At 40.8% G+C, this 14,404-nt stretch overlaps 1 protein-coding gene across 2 annotated transcripts in view; it reads right to left on the bottom strand.

Annotated features, from left to right (window-relative positions):
• SUDS3 (SIN3A corepressor complex component SDS3) overlaps nucleotides 1-14,404 on the bottom strand; it is a 301,932-nt gene that overhangs the window by 22,406 nt on the left and 265,122 nt on the right. The gene's annotated exons all lie outside the window — the stretch shown is intronic.

Below are 14,404 nucleotides of genomic sequence, written 5' to 3'. Positions count from 1 at the left end.
AAATAGCTCCAGTGTTGTTTCAGTGAATCAACCACATAAGGATCCTGGATCAACTTCTCTGCAATTCTCTTCTCCCTCCCCTCATGGTTGTAAGATGGCTGCAACTGCTCCGGGTATCACAAAAGGACAGAATAAGCTTCCCTGACAGCTTTGCCCTTCCAGGCAAAGCTGTTCACTTTGCAGTGTAGCACAGTAGTTTGTGCATATGGGTTAGGGGGTTAAACTAGATGAGATTCACTGAAGACACACAAAGTTTCTAATAGAATTATATCTGAAGAAACAAATGTGATCTTGAAATGAAAGGGACAGAAAGGGTACAAAGCAAAAAGAGATATTCAGATGATCAAATTTCTACAAGCAGGAAGCAGGCTGAGAAAACTATTCAGTATAAATGCACACCACCTTTTATATAAAAGGAAGGATGACTAAGAGGGTAGAACCAAGAGTCTAGAATTTGGAGTCAAGAGCCGTGGAGAATTATTCCCTGGACTTGAGACTGAATCAAGGAACTGTCAATCTGTGCCCAGCTGGATTTCAGAATTGCTATGGACCAGTGACTCCTGTGTGCCTCACATCTTCAGCTTTGTGAACAAGAATGTCTACAGTGGTTATCCTATGTCTGTTCCAGCATAGTATCTAAAGATAGTTTATCTTCAAATCCTGGCTCTGAGCCTGGTATTTTGGGCACCTCCAACCATAAGCCAATTTCTTCATCTGTGGAATCAGGACAATAATGCCTACCTATCTCATAGGTTGTTATAAACACTCAATAAGCTAAACATATATAATCACTCCACAGTGCCTGGCACAAAGTAAGTAGTGTTCAGTAAATGACAACTGTTATTATTTTTCATTATTCTCCCCTTTGTATTCTGAATATACTCTTACTATAGCACCAGCCATTCTGCACTGGAATTATATGCCATATGTCTACCCCATATATATGCTACTGTTTACTCCATTAGGCTCTGAGCACTTGGGGCTTAGAGAAGATATTCATGTTTGTATCTTCAACAAACATAAATACCCTGGCATATGGTAGATGATTGGGAAGTGTTTGTTGAATGAAGAGAATAGAATGGAATAGAAGAGAATGGAATAGAAAACGATAGAAAAATGTATACCCATGATTCGGCATTCCTTTCTGCTAGCTTTTGGTATTGAATAGCATGGTTTTCTTTCCTGGTTGTTGTTATGGGAAATGATTTGATAAAGGCAGGGGACCTTCCTGTCAGTCATGACTGTACAATTCTGAAAACCTGTGACGCTGAAGTTCTCCAGAAGCTGTCCCTACAACAGGAATCCGCTGTGGCTGGGGCAAAACCCCTGGAAAATGAAGAGCTCCTCCCAATTTGGAGACATCAGAGCTCCAGAAACACGCAAAACAGCCAGTTCTCCTCAAGCCACTTCCCTTTCCCAGAGTACTCTGCTGACCACCCCTCTCCCAGCTCTGTGTTGTGAGAAGATGAAGTTCAGTGACTCAAGGTTTCTCTTGTGGCCCCAGACAGTTGAAGGCAAAATGGGATGTGGACACAAGGATGTTTTTGCTGACTCTTCTTTAGTGCTTCAGGGAACATTACATTTAGCTAATTTAGGAAGAATATCAAATTAAGAGATACCCATCTGCATAATAGCTATTAGAAATAAAACTCTCAAGAAGCAAGGGGCTATAGTGCCCAAGGTCATGACTTATGACCTCCTTCAGAGCTAGGATCCTTTACCAGCACCAACAACAGTCCTAGCACAAATGCCAACAACAAATTCCTAGCATAAATGATGCCACTCACTCATAGCAGACATTACTAATCAATTATAGCATACTTTCACCCCAGACATAGCTTCAAATGCTTCTCATCCCATCGACTGAAGAAAGTCACTACTAATTGATTGGGAGTGCCATGCAGGATTAAACCCACTTTCCTTCCCTGACCTAGATGATCACACTACCTGTGCAGTCCTCACAATTATAATAATCCCCTTAGATGGTTCTTCTTTAGGTCCCTAACAACGTGATCCTAATAGCATCCTAAGACATCATGAGCAGGCTACTTGCATCTCATATTGCCTCCTCTCTCTAGGATCCTCTTACTTTCCCGAACTGTACTTTAGTAGGACATAATATGAAACAGTCAAATAAAATCACATTTACTATAAGAACACTGTTGAGGGTATTGTTCATTACTTTATACACCGTCTTCCCTATGAGGCTCCAGGAGGGAAAAAATGCCTTTCTAATCTTGGGATCAATAATGGATGTGTCTCTCCTGAGCCACCAGACTTTCTTGCCTTATGAACCATATGCATTCTGTAACGGACACGTTTCCCTCTTTGCACTGGCTGCAGGAAGCTTACAGACCAGGATGGCACTACTCCCCTTATAATTCATGCATTAATGTCTTTAAAGAATCCAAATTATTTTTCTTGGTTTTTTCCCTCCTTTGTCTTACTTATCTTAATTTTCATTTATTTTATTCTGCTACAGTTTGTGCATCCTTGTAAGCCACGTTGAATACTTGGGGGAATAAACTTGGTATAAATAAACAGATGGATAACTAATATCCAGACGAATGTGAAGCATTATTCAGGTTTCTAAATATTCATTTCACGTGCAAATGTTTGGGATGGGGTGCATCAGAGTATGTTTATTGGGGGAGTGGAGTGCATAAGACCATCTTTCTCTTTAAGCATCTACCCTTGTTCCTCTTACTCTGCAGGACCTAAAAAAGGTGTGTGTGTGTGTGTGTGTGTGTGTTTGTGTGTGTGTGTGTGTGTGTACGCGCGCGTGTGTGTGTCCTCACTTCCCTGCTTCACACATGTCCCTACAGACCTGAGACCACCACACAGCAACCTAAATCAGCTTGCCAAGAGGCACGTAGTTTAACCTGAACACCAAATGCCCAGGGGGTTCTTGAAGCGCCAAGATGAAAGAACAGTCACTGCCATTATTCCCAAGAGTCACAGCTCTCCGTTGGCTAAACTACTTGTCTAAACCACTGTAAACACATGGACTTTGAAGCTACATATATCTGTGTTTAAATCCTCATTCTGCCATTCAGAATGTATTTACTTAACCTCTTTTTCTAAGCCTCAGTTTCCTCTTCTGTAAAATGCCTACTTTCTGGAGTTGATGGCTTAAGTGAGATAATATATGAAAAGCACTTAGCACAATGTTGGGTACGTGGTGAGTCCTTAATAAATGATAGCTATTACTTTACGTCTCTGATTGCTCTTGTCTCCCTTAATCTGGTAAACTATAGGCTCTGCTTCGCTATGGTGGGGGTAGAGAGTAATTTGGTTTATTACATCCTTATTAGCATCTAGCCCAGGGTCAAGAACACGTAGGTGTTTAATATCTGGCTGCTGAATACTCGGAAGAACGTGCACCTGGAGACCTTAACAATCAATATATTTACCATGCTGTGCAATATTCCATTATACTATACTACTTCCTCCTTCCTAGAATGGTCTGTCTTCAATTGGCATCAGTTATATTGATAGCGCCCTCTGCTAGCTGGCAGTAGCAACAAATAACCTCTTAAACTTAGCGTGAGATTTGCTCTGAAGGAAAAGAAAGGAAGAAAACAGACATGTACTGAGTGCCCACTGTGTGCCAGCCAATGTCCTGGACATGTCCATCATCTGTGCATGAAACTTTGTGGTTAGTGAGTGAAATCCACACCAGCCCCCATCAGGTCAATTCTCCCTGTGTGTAAATCCTACAGCCTGAGCACCTAACAATCTATATTCTTTTCCAGGTCAAATGAAATGAAAAGAGGATTAAAAATGTGTCTCAGAAACCTGTAACCAGAGCTCAAGAAGCCAGCAACAGGGAGAGCCCTGGTTAATTTCAAGATGCCAAACAGCCAGCTTTCTATCAGTTTCCAGGACCTTATTTCCCACCCCGCCCCCTTCATTCTCAGAATTGATGTTTATGTTTCCACCAGGATAGAGACCAATTCTCCTTGGCATCCTCCGTCAGAAAGAATCAGAAATTTTCCACCTGGGATGCTACAAATTGCATTTCTCAACACAGATCTGGAATACAGGATATGACCAGCATAGCTAATGCTGCGTGATCAAAATTCAGGTGCTCTAACTTTATAACAATCATCATCAGGCAGTCAGAGTTTCACCAAGGGATGGAGCCTCTTGTCCTCTAAGATTCAGACAGCAGGAGCACGGCAATCTGAAAGCAGCTCCCAGGGGAGACTGCAGCGTGAGGGGAGGCTGGTTGAAGCCTCTGCCAGCCCCACCCACATGACTTGGGGCACATTGCCACACTGCTCTGAGCCTCAGTTTCCCCATTTATGAAATGAGGATTGGAGCAGGACCTAATTCAGCGAGCTACTGGGAAGATTAAATAATAAAACACATATGAAGTTCTTAGCCCGGTGCCTGGATCATGGGAAGTGTGTGATAAATCTTAGCCAAGCTGTGTAGGCAGCTTGTCGTGTTTGTCCTCCTTCTCTAAAAATATTCCTCACTCCACACCCCAGTTAAACCCTTGAGAGCTATAGTTATCCTATCTGGAACCCCTTCCCCCGCTCCAAAGTTCCCAGCCAATGGTGGTTGGAACGTAGAGGAAACATCACCCAAACCAGACCAATCAGATTTTCCCTCTCAGAAACCTGGGATGGAACTAAAGGAGCTAGTCTCTGCTGGCTGTTTCAACCGAGGACATGCAAATTCAAGAGCCAGATGGGTGCCGCCTTCCACATGTGACTGAAGAAGCACAGAAGGAGTCTGGAGAGAGAGGGTTCTCCTCCAGGTCTGCGGCTACTGAGGGAGAAAGAGAGACAGACAGACAGACAGAGACAGAGAATATGAATTTGCCTTAGTTCCAGACCTTTTCTGGCTTACGGTTCGAGGGCCATGGAAGGCCAGGCTACATCTGTTCCCTGTAAGCTTCCTGAGTCAGCACTGTGGGCTTTTAACAAACCCCACTTTTTCCTTAAGCTACTCTAAGATTTCTCTTAGTTGAAGAAAAAAGTTTTGATGCCAAAGCAAAGAGATTTCAGGCCCCAAACTCTTTTCTTGGGACTATGCTACTTCATGGGATTTAATGAGGAATTCTATGAGGAAGGAAAGAAAAGGGACAAAAAAAAAATACCATATAATGAGCATCTATTGGGTACCAGCCTCTCTGCTTGGTGTTCTCTCATATCACCATCCACATGTGAGACAAGTGCGTATGTCAGGGACAGTCATCAATATTTTATGCAATATTTTATCAATATTTTAAAGCTTAGAATGGTTAAGAGCCCAGCCCAAGATCACACAGCCAAAAACATGGTGGAGCTCAGAATTGAACCCAGGTCTGTCTGAACCCATGTAAGGGTTTTTCATACATCTGGTATGAACAAATTGGGACTTAATTCAGTGTCTGCTGCATGGTCACAATCATCACCACCATCATCACCATCACTATCATACCGTCATCATCATCACTCATTACCATCATCACCATCATCACTGTCATCATAATTATCACCACTATCACTATTATCACCATCACCGTCATCATCTCTATCGTCATCACCATCATCACCATCACCACTATTATCACCATCATAATCATCACCATCATCGTTATCACCATCATCAGCATCCTAATGAATAACATTTATTTATCAATTTCATTCAATCAGTCTTTGTACTGAGCATGGTACATATACACGTTAGCACACAACAAGCCTTTGAAGAAGATGTTAATATCATCTTTATTTTACAGCTGAGGAAACTGAGGTATTGTGAGGTTAAACACTCATCTGAAGTCACTTACCTGGTCAATAATACAGCTGAGATTCAAACCGGGTCTATGTGAATTCAAAGCCCACTCTGTAAGACTATACTGTCCTGGAGGGCAGGGGCTGCATCTCCCATTTCTTTGGCATCCCCCAGGATGCCAAGCATTGTGCTGTGCATGCAACAGTCACCAAATAAATATCTGCTGAGATGATGGAAAATGTGGAAAGGATCACAGAAGTGCTGAACAGGAAAGGGTTAAATGCTCTGCTCCGGGTCACCAGTAAATACAGCAGGAAAGCCAGGCTCTGAACACGAATCTCCAGGCACAAAAGGGTCTCTTTCATATTGGTAATAAAGATGTGTATCAAAATGCCTTTCGATGTGGGCAAGAGACTGACAGGAGCGTGTCGAGCATCTCAAAGGCTGAGGTTCACTGCTTAGTCCTTAACCTTGTCTCCTGGGCTGAGCCAGGCCATGAATAAATGCCAGGGAATTCCTCTCTGACCTCCAGCTCAAGCCAAGGAGACAATTAGAAGAGAAGACCCCATTTAGTGAGTGCTTGTATGTATTAGGTGCTTTGCTAAGTACTTTACTGAACAGGACAAGATATGCCGAGGTCACCTGACAGTATACCACAGTGATTAAACAATCAGGCTCTAGAGGCAGACTGCCTTCAGCCCTGGCTCTACCACTCACTACCTGTGTGTCCTTGGACCTCAGTCTCCTTGGCTATAAAATGGGGATGATGTTAATGCAAATCAAAACTGCAGTGAGGTATCACCTCACACGGGTCAGAATGGCCATCATCAAAAAGTCTGCAAATAATAAACGCTGGAGAGGATGTGGAGAAAAGGAAACCTCCCTGCACTGCTGGTGGGAATGTAAATTGGTACAGCCACTATGGAAAACAGTATAGAGGTTCCTTAAAAAAAACCCTAAAAATAGAGCTACTATATGATCCAGCAATCCTGGGCATATACCTGGAAAAGACGAAAGCTCTAATTCAAAAAGGTACATGCACCCTAATATTCACAGAAGCACTATATAAAACAGTCAAGACATGGAAGCAACATAAGCGTCCATCAGATGAATGGATAAAGAAGTCCATCCAACAGATGAATGGATAAAGATGTGGTATACATATACGATGGAATATTACTCAGCCATAAAAATAATGAAATAATGCCCTCTGCGGCAACATGGATGGACCTAGAGATTATCATACTAAGTGAAGTAAGTCAGACAGAGAAAGACAAATATATGATATCACTTACATGTGGAATCTAAAAAAAGAGTGCAAATGAACTTATTTACAAAACAGAAACAGACTCACAGACATAGAAAACAAACTCATGGTTACCTAAGTGGAAGGGTGGGGGAGGGATAATTGGGAGTATGGGATTAACACATGCACATTACCATATATAAAACAGATAAACGACAAGGATTTACTGTATAGCACAGGGAACTATATTCAATATCTTGTAATAAACTATAATGGAAAAGAATTGGAAAAAAGAATCTAGATGGGCTTCTCAGGTGGCGCAGTGGTTGAGAGTCCGCCTGCCAATGCAGGGGACACGGGTTCGTGCCCCAATCTGGGAAGATCCAACGTGCCGTGGAGAGGCTGGGCCCATGAGTCATGGCCGCTGAGCCTGTGCATCTGGAGTCTGTGCTCCGCAACAGGAGAGGCCACAGCAGTGAGAGGCCCCCGTACTGCAAAACATAAAAAAAAAAAAAAAGAATCTAGATATATATATATGTGTATATATGTATATATATGTATTATATAGATGTATATGTGCATATATGTGTATTCATGTATATATGAATCACTCTGTTGTATGCCTGAAACTAACACAATATTGTAAGTCAACTATACTTCAATTAAAAATAAATAAATAAAATGGGGATGATATTATTTTATTTTTTATATTATTATGCAGCAGGTTCTAATTAGTCATCAATTTTATACACATCAGTATATACATGTCAATCCCAATCGCCCAATGCAGCACACCACCATCCCCGCCCCCCCCCCCGCAGCTTTCCCCCCTTGGTGTCCAGACGTTTGTTCTCTACAGCTGTGTCTCAACTTCTCCCCTGTAAACCGTTTCAGCTGTACGATTTTTCTAGGTTCCACATACATGTGTTAATATACTATATTTGTTTTTCTCTTTCTCACTCACTTCACTCTGTATGACAGTCTCTAGATCCATCCACGTCTCTACAAATGACCCAATTCCGTCTCTTTTTATGGCTGAGTAATATTCCATTGTATATATGTACCACTTCTTCTTTATCCATTCATCTGTCAATGGGCATTTAGGTTGCTTCCATGACATGTCTATTGTAAATAGTGCTGCAATTCTATTAATTGACCATAGGTGAGTGGGTTTATCTCTGGGCTTTCTATCTTGTTCCATTGGTCTATGTTTCTGTTTTTGGGCCAGTACCACATTGTCTTGATTACTGTAGCTTTGTAGTGTAGTCTGAAGTCAGGGAGTCTGATTCCTCCAGCTCCGTTTTTTCCCTCAAGACTGCTTTGGCTATTCGGGGTCTTTTGTGTCTCCATACAGATTTTTAAGATTTTTTTGTTCTAGTTCCATAAAAAAATGCCATTGGTAATTTGATAGGGATTGCATTGCATCTGTAGATTGCTTTGGGTAGTATAGTCATTTTCACAATATTGATTCTTCCAATCCAAGAACATGGTATATCTCTACGTCTGTTGGTATCATCTTTAATTTCTTTCATCAGTGTCTTATAGTTTTCTGCACACAGGTCTTTTGTCTCCCTAGGTAGGTTTACTCCTAGGTATTTATTCTTTTCATTGCAATGGTAAATGGGAGTGTTTCCTTGATTTCTCTTTCAGATTTTTCATCATTACTGTATAGGAATGCAAGAGATTTCTGTGCATTAATTTTGTATCCTGCAACTTTATCAAATTCATTGATTAGCTCTAGTAGTTTTCTGGTGGCATCTTTAGGATTCTCTATGTATAGTATCATGTCATCTGCAAACAGTGACGGTTTTATTTCTTCTTTTGCAATTTGTATTCCTTTTCTTTCTTTTTCTCCTCTGATTGCCGTGGCTAGGACTTCCAAAACTACCTTGAATAGTAGTGGTGAGAGTGGACATACTTGTCTTGTTCCTGATCTTAGAGGAAATGCTTTCAGTTTTTCACCATTGAGAATGATGTTTGCTGTGCGCTTGTCATATATGGCCTTTATTATGTTGAGGTAGGGTCCCCCTATGCCCACTTTCCGGAGAGTTTTTACCATAAATGGGTGTTGAATTTTGTCAAAAGCTTTTTCTGCATCTATTGAGATGATCATATGGTTTTTATTCTTCAATTTGTTAATATGGTGTATCACATTGATTGATTTGCATATATTGAAGAATCCTTGCATCTCTGGGATAAATCCCACTTGATCATGGTGTATGATCCTTTTAATGTGTTGTTGGATTCTGTTTCCTAGTATTTTGTTGAGAATTTTTGCATCTATATTCATCAGTGATATTGGTCTGTAATTTTCTTTTTTTGTAGTATCTTTGTCTGGTTTTGGTATCAGGGTGATGGTGGGCTCACAGAATGAGTTTGGGAGTGTTCCTTCCTCTGCAATTTTTGGGAACAGTTTGAGAAGGATGGGTGTTAGCTCCTCTCTAAATGTTTGACAGAATTGTCCTGTGAAGCCATCTGGTCCTGGACTTTTGTTTGTTGGAAGATTTTTAATCATAGTTTCAATTTCATTACTTGTGATTGGTCTGTTCATATTTTCTGTTTCTTCCTGGTTCAGTCTTGGAAGGTTATACCTTTCTAAGGATTTGTCCATTTCTTCCAGGTTGTCCATTTTATTGGCATTCTGTTGCTTGTAGTAGTCTCTTAGGATGCTTTGTATTTCTGCAGTGTCTGTTGTAACTTCTCCTTTTTCATTTCTAATTTTGATTTGAGTCCTCTCCCTCTTCTTCTTGATGAGTCTGGCTAATTGTTTATCAATTTTGTTTATCTTCTCAAAGAAGCAGCTTTTAGTTTTATTGATTTTTGCTATTGTTTTCTTTGTTTCCATTTCATTTATTTCTGCTCTGATCTTTATGACTTCTTTCCTTCTGCTAACTTTGGGTTTTGTTTGTTCTTCTTTCTCTAATTCCTTTAAGTGTAAGGTTAGATTCTTTATTTGAGATTTTTCTTATTTCTTGAGGTAGGCTTGTATTGCTATAAACTTCCCTCTTACAACTGCTTTTGCTGCATCCCATAGGTTTTGGATCGTCATGTTTTCAGTGTCATTTGTCTCTAGGTATTTTTTGATTTCCACAGGCTGCAGGATTGTAGTTCTTCTTGCTTCTGCTCTCTGCCCTCTGGTGGATGAGGATATCTAAGAGGTTTGTGTAAGTTTCCTGATGGGTGGGACTGGTGGTGGGTAGAGCTCGGGGTTGATATTATTAATAGTGCCTTCTTCATAGTGTTATTTTAAGGGGGAACCGAGCACATGGTTAGCGCTCCATAAACAGTACCATGTATTAAACCTCCTAATGACCCTGTGAAGTAGGTACATCAACCCATTCTGCAGATGAGGATACTGAGGCTCATGGGCAGAAATGACTTGCCCAATACCACACAGCTAACAAGTACACAAAACAGATTGGTATCTAGGCCACTCACATCCCATGGCTGGGCCCTTTACCATTCATACTGCATGTTACTATAGGGTACCTTGACATTTTGTCTTCAGCCTTGGGAAGAGGGGAAAGGTCAGACCCTTTGTCTTCTACAACCTTCAATCATTCTTCCAATGGTTTAATTTTGTCACACGCACATATACGTGGGTGCTGTAGGCACAGAGGAGCCACGTGTCAGGATTTCTACCACTCATTTCTTCATTCATCACATATTTACTGTGCCATGCCCTGAGAAAGGTGCTGGGAATAAAGTCACTGACAAAACAGACTCAGCCCCTGACCTCATGGAGCTCAGTTTAGCAGGGGATGCAGACATTAATCAGTCATGCAGATGTATGACTGTGGCTGTAACATGTGTAACATGTAACATGAAGCAGTGATGCTGGTGCTCAGAGGGCCTGTGATAGAAAGAGATGACAGAGAAAGGAGTCAGGGAAGACTTCTCTGAGGAGGCAACAACTGAGCTAGCATATATAATAGTCAACACCCACAGGAAAAAGGGAGGGAAAGCCATTTCAGGTAGAGGGGATTGCATATGTAAAGGCCCTGTAGCAGGAGGGATGATGGGAGTCAGAGGGACTGAAAGGGGACCTTGTGGCTGGAGCAGAGGGAATGAGGGATGCATACTATGGGGGGGAGCTGGGGACATCATCAGGAGGCAGGCCACGTAGGACCTGAGGGCAGAGCAGAGGCTCAGACCTGCGCAACAAAGCGAATCAGAGCTGCCTTATTTAGTTACTTGTTCATTTTGTGAGTTTCATGAGGAGAGAGATGCTGTCTGTTGGTTTGCTGCTGCATCCTATGTCTATGATAGTATCCAGAACACAGAAGATACTCAATAAACATTTTTGAATGAGTGCATTTATATATTCATTCCACAAATTCCACCGCTTTATACAAGGTTGTGGCCTAGGTCCTGAATGAATGATGGACCTTGAGTAGTGCTGGGTTAATGAGAAAGGCAGACAGTCCACCAGACTGTTAATGCCCTAAGGACAGAGGCCATGTCCTTAGTTGACTCTGCACCTGTATAAGAGCAAGTCTTCTCCTTTATTATGCAGATCCCTGGGTCCTAGTCTCAGACAGTCTAACCTGGTAGTTCATATGTGGAACCTGGGACTCTGCATTTTAACAAGGGCTCCTGTTGATTCTGAAGCAGGTAATTCCCCAAAAACGCTCTTGAGAAACACTGTTATAGAACATTGCCTGGCACAAAACAAGTGTTCAGTATGAAGCTGACAAATGAATAAGTAAAAGGAGTGAGTCATTGACTGAAAACAACCTATAATATAATGTTATGCGATGAAATGCTGTAATAACAAAGGCAAGTAGGAAGAACTACGGAAGTGCTTATAGGAATACAATCGCAGGCCAGGGAAGGCTTCCAGGAGGAGGTGGCTTTTTAATTGAGCCCTGGAGCCTGAGAAGACATTTTCCAGGTGGATATGTCTTTGTATGTCTGAACCTCATTTTTCTCAACTGTACAATGGGAATAACAATAGCTTCACTGGGAGGAGGGTATGAGAATTACATGAAATTTACTCATTCATCCCATAAATATTTATGAAGCATCTGCCACGTGCCAGGAACCATTCTAGGCACATGGGCATATCAATGAACAAAGCAGTGAAAGAATCCTGTCCCTGAGTTACTTACATACTAGGAACGAGACACACAATAATCCTAATAAATGAGTATATTATCTAGTATTTTAGAAGGCAAGAAACGCTACTGAAAAACAGTAAGGTGGAGCAGGGTCACGGGGACACTATAAATGTATCAAATCAACACATCACATACCTTAAACTTACACAATATTGTATGCCAATTACATCTCAATAAAAATTAAAAAATAAAGACAGCCATTGCTATCATGATCAAATATTTGTCAAGTAAATAGTTGCTCTTTTTGACAGATCTTTTATTTTTATGGCTTTCCTTACTTGGGGTAATAAATCCTTGCTCCCTCGACTGACTCCATGAGGACAAAAGAAGTTCTTCCCATCCAAAGAAATGCCTTTTCGCCATTAAAAACAAAAACAAGCAAACAAACAAGCAAATCTCCTACTTCAAGCACTCGACAAGGGAAATGTAAGGTCTGGTGCCCAAGAGCACGCCTGGTCCTGAAGCATAGGTTCTCAGTGGTGGTGGTACTGCCCCCTAGGGGGAGATCTGAAAATGCTGGGAGGAGATTAGATCATCACTAGGTCTGGAAGTGTGCAATGCATTCACATCAATGCCCTGCCAGACACTTAACATCTGTGAAAAGTAAATTTATCATAACCAACTAAGCCTAACTCTAAGTTCTTTGTACACAGAAACAAAAAAAAATATTTTCTGCATGGTTTAGGTGTACATTGAATTTTAAAGGAATATTACTACTGGATAAATTGAGCAAAGATTGCTCTTTGCTTTGTTCAGAACGTTACCGAAAGTTGTGCACCATTTCAGAAAACCAGGTCATTGATGGCAGCACTGTGCATGGCATTTTTTGAAGGTGACATAACACATCTGTACAAGTTTGCCTCTGTAGCTGCAGCAGTCATAGTGATTATATATAGAAGCAATTATCTGGCTATATCATTATGTTTTATTGTAGAGTCATATGCAAACATTTACATGTTGAAATATATACTGTATTATTATAGACTATGTTCACTTTATTCTCTGTTATAATGCTATTAGGACATTATATTGATGTTTTGAAGTTACGTGTATATATATAGATTCTATTATCTGTGAATTTCATTTCTGGATAGTAAAGAGAGTGTTATAAAGTGTTTCTTCTTTTATGGAAAGCGGCATTGGGTCTGACTGAGGACTGATTCATCTAAATGCTACCACTGAGCTTTAGAATGTATGCCCTGTGGATTCTGGCACTATTAGTGCCTGATCTTTCCATATTTCAAGAGAAACTGGGCATCCAGATATTTATGTGCAAGCTCCTGTTTTTACAGAAATGGCAATAAATTTTAAATATATTTAAACACACAGTGAAAAGATCAGTGGCGTCAGGGGTTTGGGTGAGGGAGGGACAGATAGGCAGAGCACAGAGGATTTTTAGGGCAGAGAAACTATTCAATATGATACTGTAATGGTAGACATATGTCATTATTCATTTGTCAAAACCCACAGAATGTACAACACTAAGAGTGAAGCCTAAAGTAAACTATGGCTTTTGGGTGACAATGATGTAGATGCATCCATTGTAACAAATGTACCCTCTAGTGTGAGATGTTGATGACGAGGGAGGCTGTGCATGGGTTGGGGCAGAGGGTGTGTGGGAACTCCCTGTACTTTCCACTCAGTTTTGTTGTGAACCTAAGACTGCTCTGAAAATCAAGTATTTTTTCTATAAACACTATACAGGCCAAATAATCACACGCCAGACTGTGATCTCAACTTTGAAACTAGATGTATTTGCAAAACTGATAACGCAAAACCTAAAGAGCAGGTATAAGAACACGCAGATGGACCAATGGAACAAAATAGAAAGCTTAGAAATGTATCTAAGGGAACTTGACGTGTGATAAAGATGGTGCCTCAAACATGGGGAAGGTGGTGGATTTTTCAGTAGGTAGTACTGGGAACACTAACTCGCTAGGAAAAATAAAGCTTACCGTCTTTATTACTCTATTTACAAAGGAGAAATCTCCATGGATTAAAGATCTTAAAAAGAAAGACAAGATTATAACGTCAACAGTTTGTTCCTACCAATAGTTTGTGCTGTAATAGAACTCCACCTCATGAAGGACATCTGGGTTGTTTCCAGTTTGGGGCTATTATGAATAAAGTGGCTAGAAACATTTGTGTACAGATAAAAAATAAATAAATAAATAAAACTAGATGTATTTGATGGAGAAACTAGGAGAAATGCATGAACCTCTCCAGGGTGTGTGTAATCGTTCCAACTGTCAATGGCTAAGAACATATGTACTGTGCAGTTTTGTACATATTACATTTCACAAGAAGCATC

This window comes from Aethalodelphis obliquidens, unplaced genomic scaffold (assembly GCF_003676395.1).
Source record: "Aethalodelphis obliquidens isolate GAN/ISIS:26980383/991018 unplaced genomic scaffold, ASM367639v1 scaffold28, whole genome shotgun sequence".
NCBI classification, from domain to species: Eukaryota; Metazoa; Chordata; class Mammalia; order Artiodactyla; family Delphinidae; genus Aethalodelphis; species Aethalodelphis obliquidens.
This window is presented reverse-complemented; position numbering and strand designations above follow the sequence as displayed.